This window comes from Vollenhovia emeryi, unplaced genomic scaffold (genome assembly GCF_000949405.1).
Source record: "Vollenhovia emeryi isolate VEMERY1.0 unplaced genomic scaffold, V.emery_V1.0 DF939300.1, whole genome shotgun sequence".
NCBI lineage: Eukaryota > Metazoa > Arthropoda > Insecta > Hymenoptera > Formicidae > Vollenhovia > Vollenhovia emeryi.
The window spans coordinates 140,195-159,873 of record NW_011967066.1 but is presented as its reverse complement, the minus strand read 5'-3'; the positions used below and the strand labels follow the sequence as shown (position 1 = coordinate 159,873).

General features: G+C 39.3%; 1 protein-coding gene across 1 annotated transcript in view; it reads left to right on the top strand.

The window, feature by feature from the left end:
• Positions 1-3,014: 3,014 nt before the first annotated feature.
• Positions 3,015-19,679, top strand: part of LOC105558967 (solute carrier organic anion transporter family member 3A1) — a 148,497-nt gene continuing 131,832 nt past the window's right edge. The window contains exon 1 of the mRNA XM_012006946.1: positions 3,015-3,077. The gene's annotated coding sequence lies outside the window, so the exon portion shown is untranslated. The remainder of the gene's footprint in view (positions 3,078-19,679) is intronic.

Below are 19,679 nucleotides of genomic sequence, written 5' to 3'. Positions count from 1 at the left end.
GAAACGTCAAGCTAGATAGAAGAAATGAAAGACCTTGTTATATTCAAAATAGCGAAATGTCTGAAGACGAAGAGAGAGAGAGTAAGTGAACGCAAGCGAAGAATGAAGAAAAACGTATGTTGAAGAAAATTGTGCGAGGAGCTACGGGATGGAGAAAAAAATCATGAAGTGTGCTGAGAAAAACTATAAAAAAGATAGGTGCAAACAGAAGAACTGAAATTCAAAGATGATGTCGAAGAAACGTCAATCTAGATAAAAAAAAGAGAGACTGTACTGAAGAAGACAATAGTGAAGAAAGATGCAAACAGAAGAATTGAAACGCAAAGACGATGTCGAAGAAATATCAATATAAAAGGGAGAAGGTAGGGGATGATGAAGGAAGAAGCTAAAGGAAATAGTGCAAATATTGGTTAAGATATTTTGGGGGAGGAAGAATGAAGACGAGGAAATTAACGAATGACAGGAAAAACGACACAGAGAAATATTAAGTAAAAAGGTATTTAATGAAAAGTAAATACAATTGGAACTGTCTTTCACCTTTCTGTACAAGGTCAAGCTGTAGAACGAAGTGAAAAATCGATTAGGAAGGAAACGCAACTGATCGAGGTAGGAAACTGCACGGTGACCAAGATAGGGATGGGAACGGAGGAGAAACCGAAGGAACTACCTTGACATCGCAGAAAGGAAGGAGAATAACGTAGCACCGAGGAAGACTAACATTAGCGAGAAGAAGAGGAACGAGAAGAGGACGCAGGAGAAGAGCCGGCGGAGGCGGTCGCCACGAGTTTGAGTTTCGGTTTCGTTCGTTTCGCGCCTGCTCCGCGCGAACGGGAGCCGAGAGTGAACCTGTTCAGCGACGAGGTAGACGGAGAGAGATTGAATCGGAGTGGGAACGACGGAGATCGACGACACGACTCAACCGCGAGTGCGTCAGCGGCGAGAATGACAGAGCGAGACGGAGTCTCTTATAAGAGCGAGGCGAAACGAGATGGGAGGAGAGAGAGAGGGAGCGAGAAAGAAGAAACGATTCGCGTGAGGGGAAAAAGGGAGGTCGACGGGGGGAACGTGATAGTACACGCGTGAGGGAGATAGAGCCAGACAGGGAGTGCGAGAGAGGCGCAATAAAGAGAGAAAGAGGAGGACAGACTTGAGGCGCTCTGCTCCCAATAACGACTCTCGCCCTCGATCAGTCGCGCGCGAACCGCGGAGCCGCGAGCATCTCCCTGTCTCTCTTGCTCCGCCAAGGGGGATTCCGGCGATTTCTTCGGGGGGTTTGTTGCGACTCGCCAGTCGCATGCTTGGGCTCAACTGGCGTACGATATACAGGAGATTACGAGGAAAAGGTGAGGGTGAGCCGATGCAAGAGAATTTTATCAGAAGGTGGGACCTTCGATGATCGAAGGCCCAGTTCGGCGAGCGAGTTGCACAAAGTGGAATCCGCAAGAATCGTGGAAAGATTGGTGAGGGACGCAGCGCGGTGGTCCGTCAGATTTGGGAAAGTGGCTCTTGTGCGCTGAAACTTGATCTCTGTCAATTCAATTGGTTCTTACGGTCAGAGTCTCACGGGGTCATCGGTGAATTGACGTGCGGGAGAAGCTTCGTTCGCTCCGAAAGCTATCGACGCGGGAGAAGTGGCAGCGGGATGATTACTCGCCGGCGGATTGCTCCGGGGAATTGTTCGCGTTAAGACCGGCGGGGCAGGGCGGGGGGGGGGGGGGGGGGGGGTAGAATACACCGTAAACGCGGCGTGTTTTGGTGCGAAGGCGACGAGGAACTTCGGGTGGCCTTTATCGATCGGCTTCGGGAAAAGTGACGAGTTGTCGCCTTTTCTTTTCGGCATGGAAGAGAGCGCGCGAGATTCTCTCGAAATGATGACTTTCACGCCGCTATCAGAGATCGGCACACGATCGGTCAAGTAGCTGGCAAGTGCACAGCAGTGGCACTTATTAGATCAACATCTCCGTACAACATACAGGGCGTCGTTTGCGAAACTTGTTTGTCGGTATCCCACTTGGGCGCGATAACTCTCCGAAAACTCTCGGCGCCGATGCCCGTTACAATCGCCAGGCTGGCGATCGTCAATTCAATTGGTCCCTCGAGAGTCGCGGAGCGTCTCGATAACGTTGCGAAAATCGCTCGGTCCAGCCCCGCCAGACCCAGCATCGATCTCCCGGCTGGAAAGAGCGATCCCGAAGAGCCTGGGAGCCTCGATAATCCCACCACGATGCGCCAAGTGCCGTGCACTCCGCGATAAGACGATCTGCGCGAAACGGAGAGGCTGGCATCGGCGTGGCGGCGGCGGCGACGACGACGACGACGACGACGGCGGCGGTGGCGACGGGGGCGGTAGACGGTGACGGACGGACGGTGGCGAGGAGGAGACGGCGGACCGATGGATCTGTAATGCGTGCAAAGTGCGATCGGCGTGCACGACGACACGGATACCCAGATACCGCGGATCGGCTCGCGTGCAACGACGGCGGCGGCGGCGGCGGAGAGAAGGTCGGCGGGAACCGGGTCGAAGAGACGGAATAGGGACGAATGAGCACTTTTCCAAGTTATCTCTCGGGGAGGAGACTATATCGAGGCGAATCGTTGGTGGTATTAATGACGACGTCGACGACGACGAAGACGTAATCTCGTCGAGTCCGGAGCGGTGCGTTCCACGATACTGTACGGCTGGTGACCGAGTGAGAGAGGGACGAAAAGGACGGGAACGCGACGGAGCTCTGGCGTCTCTGTATCGCGTCCGAGTATAAAAGCGAGGAGGACCGACGACGACGACGGAGGAGGAAACGAGCAGGACGTGGCCACGCGGCGTGTCGTGTATGCGTGTCGTCGCCCGTGCCGAGGAAGCAGCGACGGAGGACGTGGAGCTATTGCTATTTTGGAGCCCGCCGAATATCTTGCCGCGCTGCTGCTCTGGCTGGCTGGTCGGGCTGCGCGTTTTCTCGCGCCTCTTTCTCCCGTTCCTGCCGTTCTCTCTGTCCGGTCGATTCCCCCTTGCGGACCGGCGGGCCGATTTTGCACCGATGACGCATGGCACCGATGACCAAAAGTGCCGCGACGTGTGACAGGTAGGAGAGCTGCGATTCCTTCTTTTCCCCCCTCTCGTCTCCTCCCGACCCTGGTCTCGTGTTGATGACCGTGAACGCGCGATGGCTCGTATGATTCGAGTACAGGGGTTGCGGCGTGTTTGGAGACGCGCCTTCCGAGGGGCGAGCGAGACTTGACCGTGAGAAATTAAGCGTATTGCGCGCTTCACTTGCGTCCGGGACAGATATCGCTCGTCTACAGGGTGTCCGATATAACGCATCGCTCTTTAATGACAGATTCTCGAGACAATTTGGAGACGAAAATCCTGATCCGAAAATGCCGAGTATATATAATAGTCTTTTAAATGAGAACCATTCGAAATTTACAAGTCAAGGGTACGCAGCTACATTGTCACATTACGCAGCAGTGAAGCTGTTTTTCGGCGCAAGTCAGACAACGTGTACGCAAAATTATATCAGTTTTGAGAATATGAACCCTAAGCGGAGCAGAAAATCATTTAAAAGTCAAGGTGCCATCAAAAAGTTATCGCTTCTGGAAAGTCAAGATGATACCATTTGACACTTTTAATGAAACAAATTGATGCCATTGTGACTGTTTGGATTTTTCGGCGACTTTCGCCGAGAGAACGCAAATCGTGCATGCAAAATGATTAAAATGTCACAGATATTATATTTTACGAATGTGTAAAAATATTTGACTTTTTGAGCATCGATAGGTATTCTAATTTTTCACAAGATACAAAGTACGAGCTGAAGAATACAAGTCTGACAAGACACTGAATATTGCATTTTATCATATTTCTATTATTTTTCTATTAACGCCTCTTACGTAGGACAGACCAAAAGAAAACTACAGACAAGACTCAGAGAATACTCTAACATTAATACAGACCCATCTAAACACTCAGTAATTACACAACATAGACTAGAATTTAAGCATTGTTTCGATTGGGACAATGTCTCAATCTTAGATAGAGAACCTAAATGGCGAAAGAGAATCATTAGTGAGATGATTCACATAAAAAAACAAACTAATGGAATTAACTCCCATAACGACACAGAAAATTTCAATGCTGCATACACGGAATTTTTACACAGTCTTACCAAAAATAAAAATAAATATTCCAACTGATAAACAATACCTAGAACAAATAACTATACCTCAGACTTCGACTGTCTACTACACATGAGTCATTTCTTCTCGAGACGCGAAAGGGTCCAGAAAGACTTACCGTCTGACATACAGTCACAGTTGAATTGGTCAACTAATATAAGGTACCACACTACACATATTAGGTAGAAACTTTCAGTAACATAAAGGTTCGTTTGTTTTATATAGAATTCGGACAAATTTATAAGAACTTAACACAACGCTATATAGGCTCACTAACCTGATATACTGTACGATCTAGGCTTGTCATCATAAATGTACATGACGACAACACCCTACTGAAAGTTTACACTGATCAACATACTTCAATCTTTGACTTTTGCGTTCTTATATGTGACTAAACTCTAATTCATACAATTTGATAATTTATTACTTAAGACCTTCCTACTTCGATCTTTGACTTTTACGTTTTTAATTCTGACTAAGCTCTTTATACAACTTTATACAACTCTGTAATTTATTAATTAAGACCATTATAATCATATTTATACAAATACTTATTTATAACAATTATATGCGCTGATGAAAGCACAGTGTGCCGAAACGCGTCCGCAAATGTATCTATATTTATAATTTATAATTAAACATCAAGAAAATATAACTCTATTTAACACTGTCACCCGAAATAGCTCGTTAAAATTGGCCTCCTTATTTGCATTATTGTCTATTATTTTTATTTAAAAAAAACACTTTGTATCCAATCGGAAATAATCTAAGTCCAAGTTATCGCAAACCATGTCAAATCTTTGGTATGGCGTCTTTAAATTTCCAAATTACAATTTAATAAATTTTCGTTATCAAAAGGACTTTTGACAGTTGTTACGATGTCATTTTGACTTGATCGTGCTTTCTTGTTTTGCTTGGGATTACTGCGCAATGTAAGAGCGCGCGAATTTTTAACAATCCGATTTGTCAACTTTGAACGCTTCTCACTTAAAAACTGTTATAGTCTCGGCATAGTGTAACTAGTATGCCCACTCTCTGTCGGCCCTTTGATCTTTTCGGTCCCGATGGTATTCCGCCACGTTTTTGGTCCAAATCCAGCGGCATATGTGTGTGTACGTACAGTGATGGACAGAATGGTTGCTTCTTTTAGATCACGTTCCAAAATCTTCTCCGAGGAATAGTTTACTCGATGGCAATTCCGAAAAGATTTTGAACGTTTTCGATCTATTTCTCAAGTAAAATTTTCTCCTGAGAAAATATGTTGGAACGTAAACCTGAATCTAAATGCGCGTTTCTAAACTCACTAAAAAAAGTGCCGCGACCATTCTGTCCATCACTGTACGTACACACATACGTACGTATGGGTACGTACTCATCAAAGCTACACTACCACACATACAACAATATATTGGCGCAATGTTGGGGAATAATATAAATCTCGTATTGCCAATATTGGCCCAATATTGCAAGATGGACGTCTTCTCTTACTTAGCTAATACGTCTGTTTAGCAATATTGGTTTAATATTGTATCAATACCCACACAGAATAAAATATCTAATAAATATCTAATGGATATCTACATATCTATATGATGTCCATAGCTACTATGGATATCTAATAAATATCTAGACAAAGAGCCTAATTGAAGGAAAAGAATTATAAGCGAAATAATACACATTAAGAAACAATACAATGGAATCAATTTTCAAAAAGACAGAGCTCCTGGACGGGGCCTATACAGAATTCCTCCAGTCTAACAAACAGTTAAAAACAAATAATATTAACCTATAAACAATTTCCACATCAATATGACTAAGCATCATCTTCACACTGTTTCTTTAAACGGCTCATTTCTCTCCAATACTCTGAGGAAGTAAGATTGATTAAACCAACTGGCGGTCAAAAACGGAATTGGTCAAGATGGGAAATTAAGGTATTTCAAACGCATACCACTTCAAAAACGTCCAATAAATTATTATAACAAATAACAATTACTCGATAAATCGGATCCAAATTAAACTAACTAGAAGAAGTTCTATATGGGCTAGCCAACCTGGTATAGAACTTGGATCTGTCTCCATATTGACCACAACCGTTACGCCCAGCTACCTCAGCTACGTTTTTTATAACTGACTAATCCTGTCCGTCTCAATTAACTATGTACCAGACGAAATAACCATTTAATCTTAATCTTAATTTTAAGTTTAACTTGCGCTGATGAAAGCACTGTGTGCCGAAACGCGTCCGCGGATCTGTACTTCAACTGTAACATCTTGAAGTTTAAAATATATATTGCTTTGTTAACTCTCGTGCTCGTCAAGATTGGCCTTCTTTATTTATTTGTTGTTATATTATAACACGAGCGGAATTATTATTTATAATAAATATGTCATAGATGTATAAAATGTCTATATCTTCCGCATAACTAGTGAGGATATCTAATGGATATGCATATATTATCCACATATCCATATCCGCCAAATAGCTATCAAGGATATCTAGTACATATTTACGTGTTGTCCACAAATCCATGTGTACCAAATAGCTACCGAGGATATGCATTAGATATTCCACCTAGTACCACTTGCTGCCGTGACGCGGCAATCGCACGTTGGACTTTCTCGTAATTAAAAATCAAATCCTGTAATAATATAAAAAACGAGCCGACGAATCAATCCAACATCATCTCTGCAGACAAAGCGAACAGAATTTGAAACACATATCATGTATAGTTATGTATGAACAAATTTCATACATAATTTTACAAAACTGCGTACAGCTTTTTGTAAATAATTATATACGAAACATTTCTTAACGGACTAATATTAATATACATGTAATGGGTATCTGAGGGACATCTACAATATACATATAAATATCCATTAGATACTGATATGGATGGCTAATGGATATTGGCATAAGTATCCTATGAATATCTATTAGATCTCGTATGGCGAACATTTGGATATCTAAAGCACATCTAACGAATATGTTTTAGGTATTCATGGATATCCTTAATATCTGTCGTGGATATCTATTAGATATCTAATAGATATTTATGTTTCGTGTGGGGTATTAGACCAGTATTTTTATTACGTTGTCAAATATTGGTCAATGCACTGCCAATATAAATCTAATACTATATAATTATTATCGTGCAACATCTACATTTATTCCATGGCCAATATTGGCTTTACTATGGACAATATCGACCAATGCATTTCCAATATAACCAACATTGGACCAAAGTTTAGCCACTGCACTGTGCTTCGAGGGTTGTCTCATTGGTTGGACCATAAAAATGACGGATGCGCAGAAGGGACCGACGACGCAAACCAAAGAAATGACCTATCAGTTATACTACGGTCTCGGCATTATGTATCAGGCTTTTCATCGTAAAATGATCTTACAATTCTGTCATTAACGTGCGCTAGGTCTGGGATACTCTGTTCAACTCTGCATCTTCATGGCGTAGTGTGAAGACACAACGTTCTGATAAATGTGCAGAATTGGCGCACAAGCAAGAATTGCGATTTTTTGTGGCAATCAACAAAACACGCTATAAAACATATGTACGCAAGGTTTTAATAGAGAGTTTCATGTTTTTGGGGGAAAAAATTCAAAAATGTTTCATCAGAGGTAGGTTGTAAGATGGATACCGCATCGTATGACAATAGATATAGTAGATTCTCGTGCGAGGAGGAAACCGCTGACCAAAATCTTGTACACCAATGCCCACTAATGTCCAGTGGGCATTACTTTATCTTATTATCTTATTTTATCTTATTTATCTTGTTTTATATTATTTTATCTTATTTTATCTTTATAATGCCCCAAAAATGCCCTAGTAATGCCCCAGTAATGCCGCAAATCTGTACACCACAATGCCCTCAGCGGTTTCCCCCTCGTTCTCGTGGATCTCGCGGAAAGTTGCAAACCCATGTGGAACCGCACAATGCGTGGACCCAATTTCCACTTTTCATGATCATTGTGGACTGTGTCCATGAATTTTTTTAATTTTTGTCAACGTTTCATCCGTCTACATAAGTGATATTGAATAAATAATAAACATGAAGTTTTCGTACAAAACCTCGAAGTCATCTATTAAAACCTTGCGTACATATGTTTTTGCGGCTTGTTTTGTTGACTGCCGCCAAAAAGATCGCGATTCCCGCTGGAGCGTCAAGTCTGTACAATTACCGTAATTCTTATGTATAGATTTATGCGAAATTTCAATTAGAACGCGCTAGTAGACTTTGGCGAAAAATAATTTTGCCGTATCACCGTTTTCGAAGGAACATTTTCGACGCTCCACGACTTTCAGAGTTCGCCTACAAGTGTATCGAGATTATTTTTACACGTGTCTCGCGTACTGCGTCACTGGTATTTTGCGGTGTTATGTTTTCCAGTACGCTCTGCCTCGTGCATGAAACGTCGCTTATAACGAGGAGCAAAACACTGGGAATTATTACTCGTAATAATTGGTTGCGATGAAAAATTTGTGCAATGCCGACGAATTCGAAAAACGTACTGTGAACGAAAGAGCTCGAGGCAGCTGAAAGTCTAGAGGGAAACCGCAGAGGGCATTGTAGTGTACGACATTACTGGGCATTACTAGGCATTTTTTGGGCATTACTTTGGGCATTAGGCCTAGCTGGGGCATTATTAAGATAAAATTAGATAAAATAAGATAAAATAAGATACAATAAGATAACACAAGATAAATAAGATAATAAGATAAAGTAATGTTCACTGGGCATTAGTGGGCATTGGTGTGCAAGATTTTGGTAAGCGGTTTCCCCCTCGCTAAAAGTGTTTCTCGTCGAACATCGATATCTACGTTATGTCATCTTGTCGCGCAATGACGCACATTTTCACTAATTTTGGCTACCTCCGACAACAGTCTCAGTGGACCGCCATCACGCCGCGTGAGTAATTCGACACAATGTGCGAGTCGGTGCATCCCAGCCTCTCGCGATACCTTGAGAAAACTGCGAGAGAGGGAAATCATATGAAAATGCCGCAAAGCGCTGGAATAAATTACGAAAGTAAATTAATAATCACGCGTCAACGCATATAAATCGATAAATAAAGTTATTACAAAGTTTATTATGATAAATATTGAATTATGGGTATGAATATTGTCAAGTCTTTTCGGTTTGTCAACTAATTATGCTTATCGCGACTGATAAGAAACGCTTCGTAATTTTTGATATCGTATAAAGCGAAATATCTTCATCGATAAGCGAGGAGATACGGTACATTCGCGCGTTATCATGCATTCCCCGTTGCACCGCGCGACGAAGCGGCGTTTTGCAGCGAATTTCATCCTGCCGGCTCGTCAAGCACAGCCCACAGGAATTGGTGTTTTTCCTCTCGCGCGGCGACCGGCGTGTGGACCGGACGTCGCTTGCCGATCACGTCTGCCACCCGGGCTGAATTATACGCAAAGGGATAAAATTCGAGACTGCGCGACGCGACGCGACGCGACGCGACGCGACGCGATGCGATAGCTCGGGGGACCTTCGAAAATCCTCGGAAACGTGAGCTGCCGCACTGACGAGCGCCGATTAGCGAATAAAATTATGTGTGTTCGTGTGCCTCGCCTGATCGATTGGACAAATACGAGAAGTAGAGGAGGAGGAAGCCCCTCTTCTCTCTTTTACGCAGGATATCTTACTGTTTGCGGAGATCTCCGTGAGGGAGATTCGTCGCTTTGACGAATTTATGATCGAAGCAGAGGAGCGAGATGAACGTAAGATTTCACTCCTGTCTATGACATTTCTTATGAATTTTTCTGTGATTCTGTACATTAATTGTTATTTCATCGTAAAGCATTTACTACTTAACAAATCAGTCTGTCTTGGCCTTTAGTCTTGTATATTCCTTGTGCTTTTTAGATATGAGCCTTCTGGATTGTATTAATTGTTGGTAAAAAGTGTTTACTTGGTGTAATAAATGTTACGAAATTTGCGACGACGTTAATTCATATGGCTGTTGATATTAATTTTGTTGTGGCGGTATATCGCCGGGATTTACTTAATGTTACAATCATGTCTCAATTTTAGGTAAATTGACATTTGCGTTAATCAAATACGAAAGCTACATACTTAGGTTTCGTTAGGCGATCGTAGTTTTTTGTCGTGTAAATACAAAACCGAAATAGCTTAATATTCATTTTGGTAGCGGGTAGTTTGTAAGTTTCGAAAACTGTGGACTGGAACCGGCACACGGGTTTTAGAAGATTATCGTACGTTTTATGTTTTGTACATTCACGACTGACTTCGGGGGAAGGAGAGAAAGGCTTGATACATTATGCAAGTGTATAAATCGCATTTGTAATTTGATATAATTTGAAGAAGAAAAATGATATAAAATAAACTCATGGAATAGAGGAAGGTCCTCTATTATGAGATAGAATTATAATATGAGACAGTAGGTAGGTTTTCAACGTCCAAATTCAATCACAAATCTTTTTTGCAACGATTATACGATCCAACAATCAATTTTCCACTGAACAGATTTCACTCCAAGGGCAATAAATTCATGGCGGAATCAACAGATAATGCCTATTAATTTAGCGGAAATTCCGCGGTCTCATATTAGGAGCCTGTCTCATAATAAGGGACTTTCCTCTAGTAATACAAAATGTGCGCATATTTAGTGTGGAAATGAAACAACGCGATAAGGTATACATATATTAGAATTGAAAGGTCTTGCAGAGCTTGTAGTAGAACATTTTTAAGGTTGGCCAGAGAGGTCGCGATAAGTACATATCAGAGACGTTGTAAAAATCGTTACCTTACTACTATTTGTCATCTCGTTAGAGTTTCATGAGGACGCCTTAACTGCGTGTATACATATTTTAGGGTCAACTTACTAAGACCTAGAAAGGATATCTTGAGGATACAATATCTGAAGAAAAATAAGGATTTAATAATACGTGGGGCGTAATGTGGTCTCGACAGGTATTTTTAAGAAATTATAAGATCTACTCTTACTAAACGGAGAGAATTTTCTTTTAAAATTCACCCTGAAAATCCTGTAATCGTGGGACAACATGGCTTTTTGAAGAACTTTCTGAAATTTTATCATACAATTTACTAGTGAAATGCATGGTAAAATTTCGAAAAACTCTCATACAGTTCTTCAAAATGTTATGTTGTCCTTCGATTAAATGATTTTCAGGATAAATTCTCTCCGTGTAGAAGGGATTTTTCGGAGGTACCATATTTTTAGAAAGGATTCGTTAGTTCCTACTTATTGTTAGTAGGACCTTGCGAACCATTTGCGTTACATTTCTCTCGAGAGCCTCCTTATTTTATTCAAATAGGGTTCGATTAATACTAAAACCAATTAACTAGGACTTTAGAACAGCCTTGTAAAATTTTTTAACCGGCAAGTTTCGTAAAACTTTGAAAACATACAAAACTATGTATGTCGACGAAAAACATAAAATTAAACGGGAGGTTGCTGAAATGATTTTTATCAAAAAACACAGATATGCAATTAATTTAAAACGCGACACTGAAAACTTAAATCCAGTATATAATAAGGTCTTTGAACATCTGTGACTTTCTTCGTTTCGATAGGTATTTATAATTTCAGTGCACATGATATGTTTAATCTTATTTATTTATTAGTCTAACGCGACCTCTCATCAAAACAAGTCGGTTCCTGACAATTGTCAAATCAGTTCTGATCCCGGACATGATTGCGCGAACATCGTGGTACTTTAATCGAATTTACCTTTCTTCTAAGAATTGGAAATTTACTTGACCAATATGTAAGTTTCATTGAACACGGTGATTGTTTGTGTTACATTAATGACTCTCTCTTGTCTTTACTCAGTTCGTCACAATAGAATGGTATTGGCCAAATGATTGACTAATGACGCAGTAATTATCACTAAGATATGAATTTTAGAGTTGTTTTATGATAGGCCTTCAGCATTGTTATACAAATTTGCAATTTGCGATTTCAGAACACTTGAAAAGGACCCAAACCCGGTGCCGAAACGTTGTAATCGGTTTTTGAATAAAAACATTGGCCACCGTAGGTCGTTGAATCTTATGAAAACTATTGTCGTTAGAAAAATAATGTCAAGCCTAGTAAAAATTATTACGAGTTTATTATTTGAATCTCATTGTCGATTAATTACAGAGTCATACGTTGCGATCCCCCTTAATTCTTATTCGCAGTCATTAGCAATTAACGTCTAAACAACTCGTAGTTTTTGCGTAGAGGCCTATATTACTTGTTTCGCCCTGTACTCGGTAAATTCGGTTTACACGAAAGCACTTTTTCGAGCGCTTATTACCGTATGGTATTTGTTACTGTAAAGCGACGAGCACTGTATATGACGCTGTCATATAAAAATTCACGCAATCATTCAAGTTTTAAAACTACAGCTCTCCCGTGACATTTGTCATCGCAACGCCACAGGCAATTCAATATTTCCAATGTTACGTGATATACATATATGCGTATAATGTGCGATTATACGTAGGTTTTGAGCGTTAATTTTATTTTACGTTACAGAAATTGCCTTTGTCCTCGTAAAGTTTATTCGGCATGTCTTTGAAGAAGGTGTGTGCCCTTATCGTGCTCTAGAATATCGTTCGAGTGTTAACCTTGGCCTCCCTTACCATTTTTATTGTACCCGCGCGGCCTGCAAAACGCCGTGCTCTACGTACATGCTCCTAGGCTTATCTTGTAATACCGTGCTTGAACAGCGCGTTAGAGCCCAGGCGTTAGCTGAGTAAATATTAGTTGTAGAAACGAACATATATTAACTGCATTATGGAGCGGATCAATACATATGCGAAAACGCGTCGCTAATTACGTCTCTGGTCTTCGCGGATAAAGTAGCTTCTGAAACTTACACTCGACAACAAGTTGATTCTAATGTTCAATAGAATAGTTGAAAATTACAAAATTATTACTTCACGATGTTATACCATCCAATATATTATATTTTTCCACATATTTTTAATAATTATCAATTATCTTTAATTTCTGTAATATTTGTTGCGTTTAGTGGTCAGTTAATTGGTATGAAAAAATAATTATTTCGGAAAATATTGGTGTTTTTACAATGTGAATTACGTAGACTCATTATGGTTTACATGCAGTTTCATCATGTTTCCTCAATGATTTTTTATCGTGGAAAGTCATCCTTTTGATTATTTCTTATCTCATAATGTCGGCGGCGGTGCGAATTCCGGAAAAAATACACACTTTCGCTTTTATTAACACTGTAATTTTATACTTTTATATACTTTAATAATAAGTGGTGGCGTTACGACTGTTTTAGGCGCCCCTACGCTAGGATTCGTTCACACGCTCCAGTGCAAAACTGCAAAGATAAAAGATAGCGACAAAAATTCCGACTTGTAACATTACCTAGAACCAGGACGTAATAGGATAATAGTTCCGTTTTTTGCCTTTGTATATTTTCAATTTTTCAATTTTTACTTCATTTTGTATTTGTTTTCACACATATTGTCAAGGATACAGGATATATTTTATTTATTTTCGAATAATACGTTGAAAATTAGACTAAAGTGAGCAAAAACAAAATGAAAAGGAAAATTAAAAAATTATGTTTCTGGCCTTAGCCTTGGCGAATATTTCTATAACGTCCTTTTAATCAAGATTGTGCGTCAGTTCACTCTCGATTGATAAGACTGCTAATCGAATAATCGCGTCTGCAATGCGTCAATTTTCACATATTTGTGGACACCCAAGGTAGTTATTTCGTAAAATTATTTATGTGAGAATTGTTTTTAATTTTTCAGTTTATTCTTTACATTCATACGCGTGCAAAATAAGACTAATTAAATTAAAATTGATCGTCTCAAAGTTCTAAAAAAAAAATTAAAGTTTGCTACGTTACACGAAATATTACGTGTAAAACACGTTAAAAATATTATTACACGTAACATTATAATTCGTTGTAATATTATTACACGTGAAATATTGTTTAAACATATTATTATGTGTTAAAACATTAATACTTACGTTTGCAAACGCAAATGATGGCACATTTTATCTGTTTTAAGCTTTACGGTGAGTAAGATTAGTAGGAGAAACAAATATGTTGTAAAGTAAAATAGAACGAGTAACTGGAAAAAAATCAAAATTATTGACCGTTCCGTTCCAACAATATAAACAGTTAAAGGTGAAAAATGAGAAGAATTATGCAGTAGACATGAGTGTAGTGTAAGAGATGTGGCAACAGCGTCTCAAACTATAATCTTTCAAAACTATTTTACATTATGTATTAATCGTAAGTGTATTCTTTAGAACAACATTGCATCAAGACATTTCATTGTAATAATTAAGTGCTGGTTCCTGTCTGGAAGAAACTTTTGAGCATTACTGTCGTGAAACAACTACCTTAAACAAAAGTATTGGCGCCTATTGAGATTTTGTGCCCTACGCTGGTGCACGTATTGCGTACTGCCTAGTAACGGCACCCATAATAAGAAAATTATTACTCTTACAATAATTTTAAATACTGTTATTAAATCGGTTACCTCGATGTCGGAGAGTGTCCGTGTTTAAAATCACTCGCCGCGTCTCGGAGCAACCTTTGAATAATGCGAATTTCGAGATCGCTCGTCACCGAATTACTAAATTATCGAGTGCATTTTGGTGCGAGATATTATTTATGTATTTTCTCTCTGCTGTTGCTAGAAGACTTTAACCTTAACACGAAGGTTATCTATCGCGCTCCGATTCCGCCCGAGAAACGTCAAAGAGCCGAGCCAATACTTTTACTACTGCGTTAACAGCGGGGATAAAACATATCTGGCGAATATTTGGAGACGGCATTATTACAATATTGCTGATACGACCTGATTTCTGTTCAATTCAGAATTCCAATTTTAAAACAAAAAGTCGATATGAGAAATGAAGAAATAATTAATTTGATAAGCGAAAATCCAAAACTCTATGCGCTACGAATAACACATTCACTTCGGTACTTTTCTAACACGTCTCCTAAAGTATACGGATTACTATTTTTGATATCTACATTTTTTCTGCTGCACGGTTAATATTTGTGTTATATACCTATATATGAATACAATTATTACTTGAACTTCATCGATTAACAATTTAACTCTTTGCTCTCAAAGTATTATAAGAGAAAGAACAATTGAAAATGTCACATAAAAATAATTAAATTAATTGAAGTTTATCAATAATTTTGTTTGTCGATAATTGAATTTACGATATGTTATATTGCATATTACGTCTATATACAGGGTGTTATGTAATACCCGCCTCACCTCTTATTACAGATAGAGCGGATGAGACTGAGTTGAAAAGTCCTATACCATTTTGCAAATTTTGCAATGATTCAGGAGTTATTGATTATTAAAGATCGCTGTCTTAGCCCGACCTACCGCCCAATTTAGACGCACGGCGAGGTGCGACCGTCCCGCAATTGGCGTTGCTAGGCGCGCGGGGACTTGTATATGACACACTGCAACGGCTACGTATACTAAACAACTCTCCACGCGCCTAGCAACGCTAATCGCGGGACTCCCGTATCTCGCCGCGCGCTTGAATTGGACGGTAGGCCGGGCTAAGACTGTGATTTTTAATAATTAATAACTCGTTAACTATTGCGAAAATTACAAAATGGTAGAGGACTTTTCGACTCAATCTAGTCCGCTCTATCCGCAAATAAGAGGTGAGACGGGTATTACATAACATCCTGTATAATAAATGCCAATTTTTACGTAACACCTTTGATTTATGAAACAAAGTTTTATCGGTGAACGAAGAGTATATGAAATTAATTATTTACATGATGAATAATATTTTGATATTAATGTTATATACACAATTATTACTTAAAGTTCTTCAATTAACGATTTAACTCTTTGCTTTCAAAGTGTTATAAGAGAAATGATTAAATTAATTGAAGTTTATCAATGATTTTGTTTGTCGATAATTAAATTTACGATATATTTTATTGCATATTACGTCTATATAAATGCCAATTTTTACGTAACAGCTTTGATTAATGATTAAATTAATTGAAGTTTATCAATAATTTTGTTTGTCGATAATTAAATTTACGATATATTTTATTGCATATTACGTCTATATAAATGCCAATTTTTACGTAACAGCTTTGATTTATGACAGAAATTTTTATTAGTGAACGAAGAGTATATGAAATTAATTGTTTACCTGATGAATAATATTTTGCGGGATTAACGAATTCCGTGACTATAATGCGTATGAATTTCAGTCTGTCGTGAAAAAAACGTCGGTGAGGGAGAGCAGGTCCGTTTTGCGCGTTCAATAATAAGACAAAATCGAAAGAAAGGAGCAAGTAAAGCTGATAATGAGGCCCCATAAAATCGGGGCCGCTTCTTTTCGTGGCCCCTTCTCCCGCCTTGTCAGGAGATACCGTCGTACTTGTTAGGTAGCTTTCACACGAGAACCTGGCGGTCGTATTATCGGTCCTGATGAATCACTCATTTCCGCTTCGTAATAATAATGGTAGGCATGCGCGCATTTGGTAATCAAGGAGAACGCGATTAAATCTGCATGAAGTTAAATAAGAGTTTAAATTAATTACTTCAAAATGTATATGTGTTTATATATGTATAGTTACATGTACAACTGCGTGGTTAAAAAAAGTACAAAATGAGAGAAATATATAGGAGATTCTTTTGATATATAAAATTTGCAGAAAAAGTCAATATAGCCATACTGCAAATAGCTTTATTGGTTTGCAAATATTTGTACCAATATTATCAACATTTGTACAATATGAAGTTTATTAAATATTTCGAACTGCTTTGAATCTTTCTTTTCGGGTCAGTTTTTCAAGCAACGCGCGCGCGCGTATAGTCATTTATACTATATACATATATGTATAAATTTTTGTTAATGAGAACAGTTTACTCCTAAATGAACAATTATTGAAAAAAGGGGAGAACAAGAGGTTCAATATTTTATAAATAAATTAATTGTTTATAAAAAAATATATTATTAAGCAATTTCCATATCATCTTGCAAGTGTACATGATTTCACCGTGTAAAATATAGATCTCGAACATATGAGACATAGAAATAGAAGGAATGTTCATAGAAGTAACGACACGTGTATACGATTACTTTTAAAACAATGAAATTTCTGTCTGTCTGTATATAATAGGTTTCCTTACTTTTGAAAGATTTTTTTGAAAGAAAACGCTGAAGAATATGTTGTCAAAATGTTTAGGACGCGCAATCACTTTGACTGTTTTTAGAAAAGCGTATAAATTTCGATAAGTAAACGTATGTAATTTGTTACGCGGCCTTGTTGTGGCGACAGCCTAAGGCAGCATCTCGAAATATACTCGTATCTCTCGCGTCATTAACTAAAATAAATAACCGCACCCCGAACTACGTTTGTTTTTATTATTAGTTCTCGGCGCAAGTTTGCTGAAATCGCAGGAACTTACCAAAAAGACTCACGATAATAAAGATCGCCGCATTGTTACGCCTTCATAATTTTGACACATAATGGCCAGACGATACGCGAGACTTCCTGAACTTGAAAATATCTTAATTTCAGGATAATTATCCTTCCAATCGCCGTAGACTTTTTTTCGAGCTTGAGTTTATCGAGTCGCATTTATATTTGTGTCAGAAGAAAAAGAATAACATATCTTGTGAAAGCATAACAATTATATTAATCTTATTCGCAATAACAATAGAATCTCAAGGGAATAATTTAATACCTCTATATTGTTAATTCAATTGAATACCTCTAAACGCTATGTTCAAGTTTAAATTCTTTTGCGATCGCCTTCCTCGAGTATTATTAATGTATACACAACGACTTGTGTATTTTTTATTATTTGCGGCTATAAATGAGTTAACTGTACAAGAATATCGAGGCTATCGGACGAATAATGAAAGGATCGGCCGAAACGGTTACGCAAGAAGAAGCGATAATACAGGCGGGATTTGCGGGGCAAGGTTTAATATCCTCCACACGGTCCGGCACACACAGGAAGACACGCGATCACGATCCACGGTCGCAGAGGAGAGCCCGAGCGACACGCCTCGCGTCCATCGCGCGATCCATCGATCGTGATGGAATAACGAGCTGTCCAAGTCGCAGCCGAATCCGCTCGCCCGGCTATTCTTCGCGCGGGGAACAGCTGATGGGCGGCGGTACTTTGATGCCCAACAGCTTATCGATCGGCGGGTACGGGCCGTGCAACCTGTCCCCCGTTATCAAAGCCACGATCGAACGAAATAATTCGGACGAGTCACGTAATTTCTCTCCCCTGCCCGCCTCTCTTCCTCCTCCGGTCCGCGCTATTAAATGGCAGTTCCGTTACCCGCAATTTGCGCTTTCGAATATCATCGATCGTCGGCGAAATAATTGCGAATTGCGTACCGCGCATCAGCAACGTTTTGCTTTAGCTTCTCGAAGACAAGCGAGTGAATTTGGGGTGTGTTTGAGAAAGATCGGGGAGAGCAATGTTTCCTTTTCAGGAATCTCAATAGAATTTCTTCTTTATAAACCGCTAGGAAATAAATTTCCTCGTCTGATATTAAAAAGAGTGTCTGAGCTATTTCAACGTTTTCGTTATTTTGCGCTGGCGAGAAATCGCCTTCTTGCTCGGATCTATTTTAACTACTCTGGTTGAACCACTTTCCGTCCTTGTCTATCGAGCAAAAGTACGATCTTCCAATACTCGACATCATATATCCAATACTTGATATTTTACTTCTAAACAGATCGAGCTGCCACTTAATTAAGAAGCCATTTTTAACCTATATGAAGCAATTTAAAACTAAACTGACTCTCTGCCAAGACAAGAAGAAAATTACATAAATAATCTCGTCGTATTTTCGAGACACTTATAATAATACTTCACTAATACAATTGCTGATATATTCGCTTGTGTTTCTAATTAGCGACTTATAAATACGGCCGTTATACAAGGTGCCCCAGGAGGAAAGGTCAATATTCTGGGAGGTGATAGTATCGAACATTTTAAGAAAAATGTTCATATGTCCGATTCCCCATTGTTTCTGAGATAGAGCTACTTGAATGTCTCGTGTACTTCTTTTCCGTACACTTCACCCTTCATCCAACCTTATAAACGTCTGCGAGAATTTACTCTTATATAGTACGTCTGTTGACTGTTGCGCCGATAACATTGTAGAAATGTTCAAAATGCCTCGCATATTTGCAAATGTCGAATATGCAGATATGTTGTATATGTTTACGGTTTCTGTGATGGTAGTGCAACTGCTGCTGTTGAAGAAGACCGCCGACGCTATCCTATACGCAGAAATCGTAAAGTGTTTTCCTATGTTTTCAATACATTGCGTAAAAGTGGAACGCTTTTCAGTGTTCATGTTTTATCTGAACGAGGACGTCAACAAAATGTGCTCTATCTCGGAAACAGTGGGGAATGGGACACATATTCATATGAACATTTTTGCTTAAAACGACCGATACTATCACCTC